Source organism: Oncorhynchus masou, chromosome 32 (genome assembly GCF_036934945.1).
Source record: "Oncorhynchus masou masou isolate Uvic2021 chromosome 32, UVic_Omas_1.1, whole genome shotgun sequence".
Classification (NCBI taxonomy): domain Eukaryota; kingdom Metazoa; phylum Chordata; class Actinopteri; order Salmoniformes; family Salmonidae; genus Oncorhynchus; species Oncorhynchus masou.
In genome coordinates this window covers 7,192,893-7,201,423 of record NC_088243.1, presented here as the reverse complement: position 1 = coordinate 7,201,423, position 8,531 = coordinate 7,192,893, and positions in this window count along the sequence as shown.

Here is an 8,531-nt window from a genome sequence, read left to right as displayed (position 1 = left end):
CTCTAGTCAGTGTAGATTCTGAGTGTTACTCTAGGTGTAATGACATTCTGAGTGTTACTCTAGTCAGTGTAATGACATTCTGAGTGTTACAGTGTAATGACATTCTGAGTCAGAGTGTAATGACATTCTGAGTGTTACTCTAGTCAGTGTAATGACATTCTGAGTGTTACTCTAGTCAGTGTAATGACATTCTGAGTGTTACTCCAGTCAGTGTAAACACATTCTGAGTGTTTCTCTAGTCATTCTGTGTTAGTCAGAATGACATTCTGAGTGTTACTCTAGTCAGTGTAGAGACGGTGTAATGACATTCTGAGTGTTACTCTAGTCAGTGTAATGACATTCTGAGTGTTACTCTAGTCAGAGTAATGACATTCTGAGTGTTACTCTAGTCAGTGTAATGACATTCTGAGTGTTACTCTAGTCAATGTAATGACATTCTGAGTGTTACTCTAGTCAGTAATGTAGAGTTAGCAGGTGTAATGACATTCTGAGTGTTACTCTAGTCAGTGTAATGACATTCTGAGTGTTACTCTAGTCAGTGTAATGACATTCTGAATGTTACATTCTGAGTGTTACTCTAGTCAGTGTAATGACATTCTGAGTGTTTCTTTAGTCAGTGTAGAGAGCAGTGTAATGACATTCTGAGTGTTACACCAGTCAGTGTAATGACATTCTGAGTGTCACTTCTAGTGTTTCAGTGTAATTACATTCTGAGTGTTATTTTAGTCAGTGTAATGGCATTCTGAGTGTTACTCTAGTCAGTGTAAACACATTCTGAGTGTTTCTCTAGTCAGTGTAATGACATTCTGAGTGTTACGGTGTAATGACATTCTGAGTGTTACTCCAGTCAGTGTAATGACATTCTGAGTGTTATTTTAGTCAGTGTAATGACATTCTGAGTGTTACTCAGTGTAGTCAGTGTAATGACATTCTGAGTGTTACTCTAGTCAGTGTAATGACATTCTGAGTGTTACTCTAGTCAGTGTAATGACATTCTGAGTGTTACTCCAGTCAGTGTAATGACATTCTGAGTGTTTCTCTAGTCAGTGTAATGATTCTGAGTGTTACTCTAGTCAGTGTAATGACATTCTGAGTGTTACTCTAGTCAGTGTAATGACATTCTGAGTGTTACTCATTCTGAGTCAGTCAGTGTAATGACATTCTGAGCGTTACTCTAGTGTGTAATGACATTCTGAGTGTTTCTTTAGTCAGTGTAGAGAGTCAGTGTAATGACATTCTGAGTGTTACTCTAGTCAGTGTAATGACATTCTGAGTGTTACTCTAGTCAGTGTAATGACATTCTGAGTGTTACTTTAGTCAGTGTAGAGAGCAGTGTAATGACATTCTGAGTGTTACTCTAGTCAGTGTAATGACATTCTGAGTGTTACTCTAGTCAGTGTAAGTCAGTGTAGAGAGCACATTCTGAGTGTTTCTTTAGTCAGTGTAGTGTAATGACATTCTGAGTGTTACTCTCTAGTCACTAGATAGTTTTTCTGAGTGTTATTTTAGTGTAATGACATTCTGATTCTGAGTGTAATGACATTCTGAGTGTTACTCTAGTGTTACTCCAGTCAGTGTAATGACATTCTGAGTGTTACTCTAGTCAGTGTAAACACATTCTGAGTGTTTCTCTAGTCAGTGTAATGACATTCTGAGTGTTACTGACTAGTCAGTGTAATGATGTAATGACATTCTGAGTGTTACATTCTGAGTGTTACTCTAGTCAGTGTAATGAGTCAGTGTAATGACATTCTGAGTGTTACTCTAGTCAGTGTAATGACATTCTGAGTGTTACTCTAGTCAGTGTAATGACATTCTGAGTGTTACTCTAGTCAGTGTAATGACATTCTGAGTGTTACTCTAGTCAGTGTAATGTAATGACATTCTGAGTGTTACTTTAGTCAGTGTAATGACATTCTGAGAGCAGTGAAGTCAGTGTAATGACATTCTGAGTGTTTCTCTAGTCAGTGTAAGAGCAGTGACATTCTGAGTGTTACTCTAGTCAGTGTAATGACATTCTGAGTGTTACTCTAGTCAGTGTAATGAGTGTGTTACTTTAGTCAGTGTAATGACATTCTGAGTGTTACTCTAGTCAGTGTAATGACATTCTGAGTGTTACTCTAGTCAGTGTAATGACATTCTGAGTGTTACTCTAGTCAGTGTAATGACATTCTGAGTGTTACTCAGTGTAGTCAGTGTTACTCTATGACATTCTGAGAGTTACTCTAGTCAGTGTAGAGAGCAGTGTAATGACATTCTGAGTGTTACTCTAGTCAGTGTAATGACATTCTGAGTGTTACTCTAGTCAGTGTAATGACATTCTGAGTGTTACTCTAGTCAGTGTAATGACATTCTGAGTGTTAATTTAGTCAGTGTAATGGCATTCTGAGTGTTACTCTAGTCAGTGTAGAGAGCGTTGTAATGCCATTCTGAGTGTTACTCTAGTCAGTGTAAACACATTCTGAGTGTTTCTCTAGTCAGTGTAATGACATTCTGAGTGTTACTCTAGTCAGTCAGTGTAATGACATTCTGAGTGTTTCTTTAGTCAGTGTAGTCAGTGTAATGACCTTCTGAGTGTTTCTTTAGTCAGTGTAGAGAGCAGTGTAATGACATTCTGAGTGTTACTCTAGTCAGTGTAATGACATTCTGAGTGCTACTCTAGTCAGTGTAGAGAGCAGTGTAGTGACATTCTGAGTGTTACTCTAGTCAGTCTAATGACATTCTGAGTGTTACTCTAGTCAGTGTAATGACATTCTGAGTGTTACTCTAGTCAGTGTAATGACATTCTGAGTGTTACTCTAGTCAGTGTAATGACATTCTGAGTGTTACTCTAGTCAGTGTAATGACATTCTGAGAGTTTCCAGAGAAAAAAAACAGGAGACCCTAATGCAGAAATAACGAGCTTCGTGGCCTAGTTTCAAAAGGCAAAGGCTTGCTTGAGAGAGAGAGACAGAGCCAGACCATTTTACAATTGGCAGCAACATCTTGAATTGTGAGCACATTTGGATATAAAAATTAGCAATACTAAATAAAATACAGTAAACATTACTTTACTGATATCTGTCAAAACAATTTCAGGATTGTAGAATGACAATTAAAATCAGAAACGTCAATGCTGAAAGGCCAGTAGACAGATTTGTACCTAAATAGCAGGTCAAAGGACAGTCCAAAGTTAGCCGGACCGATGGCTACCATGTGCCCTTTTAATTGGGGCAGCAGTGTAGCCTAGTGGTTAGAGTGTTGGACTAGTAACTGGAAGGTTGCAAGTTCAAACCCCTGAGCTGACAAGGTACAAATCTGTTGTTCTGACCCTGAACAGGCAGTTAACCCACTGTTCCTAGGCTGTCTCTGAAAATAAAAATTTGTTCTTAACTGACCTGCCTAGTTAAATAAAGGTATGTAAATAACTAGGTTCAGAGGGAATTTTTGCGAGCTGAGCCTGCTAGATAGGAATGAGGAGAATTGCTGCTTCAATACCTGGAAATTAAAAAATATTTAAAACGAGGTGCCTTCTAAAAGGACCTTGTTTCACAACAGATTTTAGGTTATTTTACCACTTTAATTAAACAGCTGATGCTTAGCTCATTTAATGTCAAATCGAAAAAATAGCTTCAGGCTCAGAACTCTATAAATAAAATAGTAACACTGACAACACCTTGTGACTTACTCCATTGAAATCACTCTTCAGGGTCACAAAGTCCAAAAATGAAGCTTAGGTCTGGAATTGTTCAAAGTTGCTTCCAAGCCAATCCCTGTCATCATAGTCTACACACAGGAGAATACTTGGGGGAACGGGACCAAATCTGGTGACAATCTACCTATTCTTTATTTATAGGGGCGGCAGGGTAGCTTAGTGGTTAGAGCATTGGACTTGTAGCTGGAAGGTTGCAAGTTCAAACCCCCTAGCTGACAAGGTACAAATCTGTCTTTCTCACCTTGAGCAGGCAGTATAACCCACTGTTCCTAGGCCATCAATGAAAATAAGAATTTGTTCTTAACTGGCTTGCCTAGTTAAATAAAAAATAGCTTTAGTTATTCCATCAGGCCAATAGATGGCGATGACACTCTGTTATGGTGGTAATAGGGAAGCAACAAGTTACATATTACATGCAACATCTGGGTCACGTTCAGTAGCCAAACATTGCAGATGGAAATGCAATGAAAAGAACCAATGTGATTCCTTATTCTACATGTCAGATGAGCGTGGCCTACACATATTTATATCTGAACGTTCCAAAAAAAGTGTGTGTTGCTGAACGCCCCCCTCCTATCTGCATGCAAAGGGAATATGAAAGGTGTGTCATAATTGCTAAATGTTTTGAACTTTCATTCAACTCGGAATTCCAATGTGGCATTTAACATAAAAAAATTAAAAAAAAAAGTTCCCAGTTGTCTTTGAAGCACCAATAGAACTGGTCCCAGAGGAGGGTTCCATTCCACAAATCCATTCTGGAGTTGGGCCTCTTTTGACATCAGTTCTATGACATCAACCAAGGTCAAGAATGTACCAGAGCTGCCTAGCTAGCCAGCTAGCTGCTACACTCAGATTCTCCTGATTTACTGTACACTATGGGAACTCTGCCACGGCACAGGTAAGTAAACCTTCCAATATTAAAAGGAAATGCCGTCACGTGTATAATACCAACTCGTGAGGGTTTAATAGTGTGCAGCAGTTTTGGGGGGTTATTTTTGTCTGAGGTAAAACGGGGGAAATATGTATATCAAATCAAAGTTTATTTGTCACGTGCACCGAATACAACAGGTGTAGTAGACCTCACAGTGAAATGCTGAATACAACAGGTGTAGTAGAACTTACAGTGAAATGCTGAATACAACAGGTGTAGTAGACCTTACAGTGAAATGCTGAATACAACAGGCGTAGTAGACCTCACAGTGAAATGCTGAATACAACAGGTGTAGTAGACCTTACAGTGAAATGCTGAATACAACAGGTGTAGGTAGACCTTACAGTGAAATGCTGAATACAACAGGTGTAGTAGACCTCACAGTGAAATGCTGAATACAACAGGTGTAGTAGACCTTACAGTGAAATGCTGAATACAACAGGTGTAGTAGACCTTACAGTGAAATGCTGAATACAACAGGTGTAGTAGACCTCCCAGTGAAATGCTGAATACAACAGGTGTAGTAGACCTTACAGTGAAATGCTGAATACAACAGGTGTAGTAGACCTCACAGTGAAATGCTGAATACAACAGGTGTAGTAGACCTTACAGTGAAATGCTGAATACAACAGGTGTAGTAGACCTTACAGTGAAATGCTGAATACAACAAGTGTAGTAGACCTTACAGTGAAATGCTGAATACAACAGGTGTAGTAGACCTTACAGTGAAATGCTGAATACAACAGGTGTAGAAGACCTTACAGTGAAATGCTGAATACAACAGGTGTAGTAGACCTTACAGTGAAATGCTGAATACAACAGGTGTAGTAGACCTCACAGTGAAATGCTGAATACAACAGGTGTAGTAGACCTCACAGTGAAATGCTGAGTACAACAGGTGTAGTAGACCTCACAGTGAAATGCTGAATACAACAGGTGTAGTAGACCTTACAGTGAAATGCTGAATACAACAGGTGTAATAGACCTTACAGTGAAATGCTTACTTTCAGGCTCTAACCAATAGTTCAAAAAAAGGTATTAGGTGAACAATAGGTATGTAAACAAATAAAACAACAGTAAAAAGACAGGCTATATACAGTAGCGAGGCTACATACAGACACCGGCTAGTCAGGCTGATTGAGGTAGTATGTACATGTAGATACGGTTTAAAGTGACTATGCATATATGATGAACAGAGAGTAGCAGTAGCGTAAAAGAGGGGTTAGCGGGTGGTGGGACACAATGCAGATAGCCCGGTTAGCCACTGTGCGGGAGCACTGCTTGGTCGGCCCAATTGAGTTAGTATGGACATGAATGTATAGTTAAAGTGACTATGCATATATGATAAACAGAGAGTAGCAGCAGCGTAAAAAGAGGGGTTGGGGGGGCACACAATGCAAATAGTCAGGGTAGCCATTTGATTACCCGTTCAAGAGTCTTATGGCTTTGGGGTAAAAACTTAAAAGGCCCAATGCAGCCATTTTGTTTTATCTCAATATCATTTCTGGGTAACAACTAGCTAAATACCTGACCGTTTCTTTACCATTTTAATTGAATACAAACAAAAATAGCTTCTTAGCAAAAGCAATTATCAAGCAAGAATTGTGCTCGGACTATCTTGACTAACTAGCTGTCATTGGGGCAGGGAGGTTTGGAACTCTTTCTTATTGGTCTATTATCCAATTTACCGCCAGCTGATGTCACCAGGAAGGCCAAAAATCAATCCCACCAAAACAGGCTGACATTTCTAGTAGTCTTTTCAAACAGCTCTTATTAGTTAGCGTTTGTCAAAAAAAATTATGCTAGCTAGTTAGCGTCTGTCAAAAAATGTTACGCTAGCTAGTTAGCGTCTGTTAAAAATGTTACGCTAGCTAGTTAGCGTCTGTTAAAAAAAATTATGCTAGCTAGTTAGCGTCTTTCAAAAAAAATAAATATGCTAGCTAGTTAGTTAGTTAGTTAGTTAAAAAAAATGTTTTATCAAAAAACGTTTAGTTCTATAAAAAAATAGAATAAAATAGATTGGGGTTTTGAGTAAATCTATATGTATTTTACCAGGGCGGCAGGGTAGCCTAGTGGTTAGAGAGTTGGTCTAGAAATGAGAAGGTTGCAAGTTCAAACCCCCTAGCTGACAAGGTACAAATCTGTCCTTCTGCCCCTGAACAGGCAGTTAACCCACTGATCCTAGGCCGTCATTGAAAATAAGAATTTTTTATTAACTGACTTGCCTAGTTAAATAAAGGTAAAAAATAAAGCAGAGTTATTTTGTATTTCTGTGTTAGTTAAAACTGTACTCAGGAGTTGTTAAAATTGCTGCCACCTCTGTGTCTGCTTCAAATTGACTTTAGTGCAGCCGAAAGCTAATTGCATTTTTTAAAATAAGTGTAACAATAAGGCCAGGAAACACACACACACACTGAAACAAACAGATAGCACCCACAGACATATTATTTTGAGTATGAGGAGTTATTGTGTTACCTAACTTCAATGGATTGGCCTGTCAAATAATCCAAGGTGAACATGAAGGTTTGCTTGGACTACTTCAGTGACAGTTGATGGACCACGTTACCCTTGATGCTGTGTGACAAAACAGTTTTATTAAAAGACAAGACCACATACTAACAGCAATTGTGTAGAATAGACATCTAGAATATACAGCATTTGGCAGTTACAGTTGAAGTTGGAAGTTTACATACACCTTAGCCAAATACATTTAAACTCAGTTTTTCAGAATTCCTGACATTTAATCATCGTAAAAATTTCCTGTTTTAGGTCAGTTAGGATCACCACTTTATTTTACGAATATGAAATGTCAGAATATTAGTAGAGTGATTTATTTCAGCTTTTATTTCATTCATCACATTCTCAGTGGGTCAGAAGTTTAAATACACTCAATTAGTATTTGGTAGCGTTGTCTTTTTTTTATTTTTTTACATTTTTTTTTACCTTGGGTCAAACATTTCAGGTATCCTTCCACAAGCTTCCCACAATAAGTTGGGTGAATTTTAGACCATTCCTCCTGACGTAACTGAGTCAGGTTTGTAGGCCTTCTTGCTCGCACACGCTTTCTTCAGTTCTGTCCACAAATCTTCTATAGGATTGAGGTCAAGGCTTTGTGACGGCCACTCCAATACCTTGACTTTGTTGTCCTTAAGCCATTTTGCCACAACTTTGGAAGTATGCTTGGGGTCGTGGTCTATTTGGAAAACCCATTTGCGACCAAGCTTTAACTTACTGACTGATGTCTTGAGATGTTGCTTCAATATATCCACATAATTTTCTGTCGTCATGATGCCATCTATTTTGTGAAGTGCACCAGACCCTCCTGCAGTAAAGCACCCCCACAACATGATGCTGCCACCCCGGTGCTTCACGGTTGGGATGGTGTTCTTCGGCTTGCAAGCCTCCCTATTTGCTCCAAACATAACAAATGGTCATTATGGCCAAACAGTTCTATGTTTGTCTCATCAGACCAGAGGACATTTCTCCAAAAAGTGTGATCTTTGTCCCCATGTGCAGTTGCAAACCGTAGTCTGGCTTTTTTATGGCGGATTTGGAGCAGTGGCTTCTTCCTTGCTGAGAGTCCTTTCAGGTTATGTCGATATAGGACTTGTTTTACTGTGGATATAGATACTTTTGTACCCGTTTCCTCCAGCATGTTCCCAGGGTCCTTTGCTGTTGTTCTGGGATTGATGTGCACTTTTCACATCAAAGTACATTCATCTCTAAGAGACTAAACTTGTCTCCTCTCTGAGCGGTATGACAGCTGTGTGGTCCCATGATGTTTATACTTGCGTACTATTGTTTGTACAGATGAATGTGGCACCTTCAGGCATTTGGAAATTGCTCCCAAGGATGAACCCAACTTTTTTTTCTGAGGTCTTGTCTGATTTCTTTTGATTGTCCCAT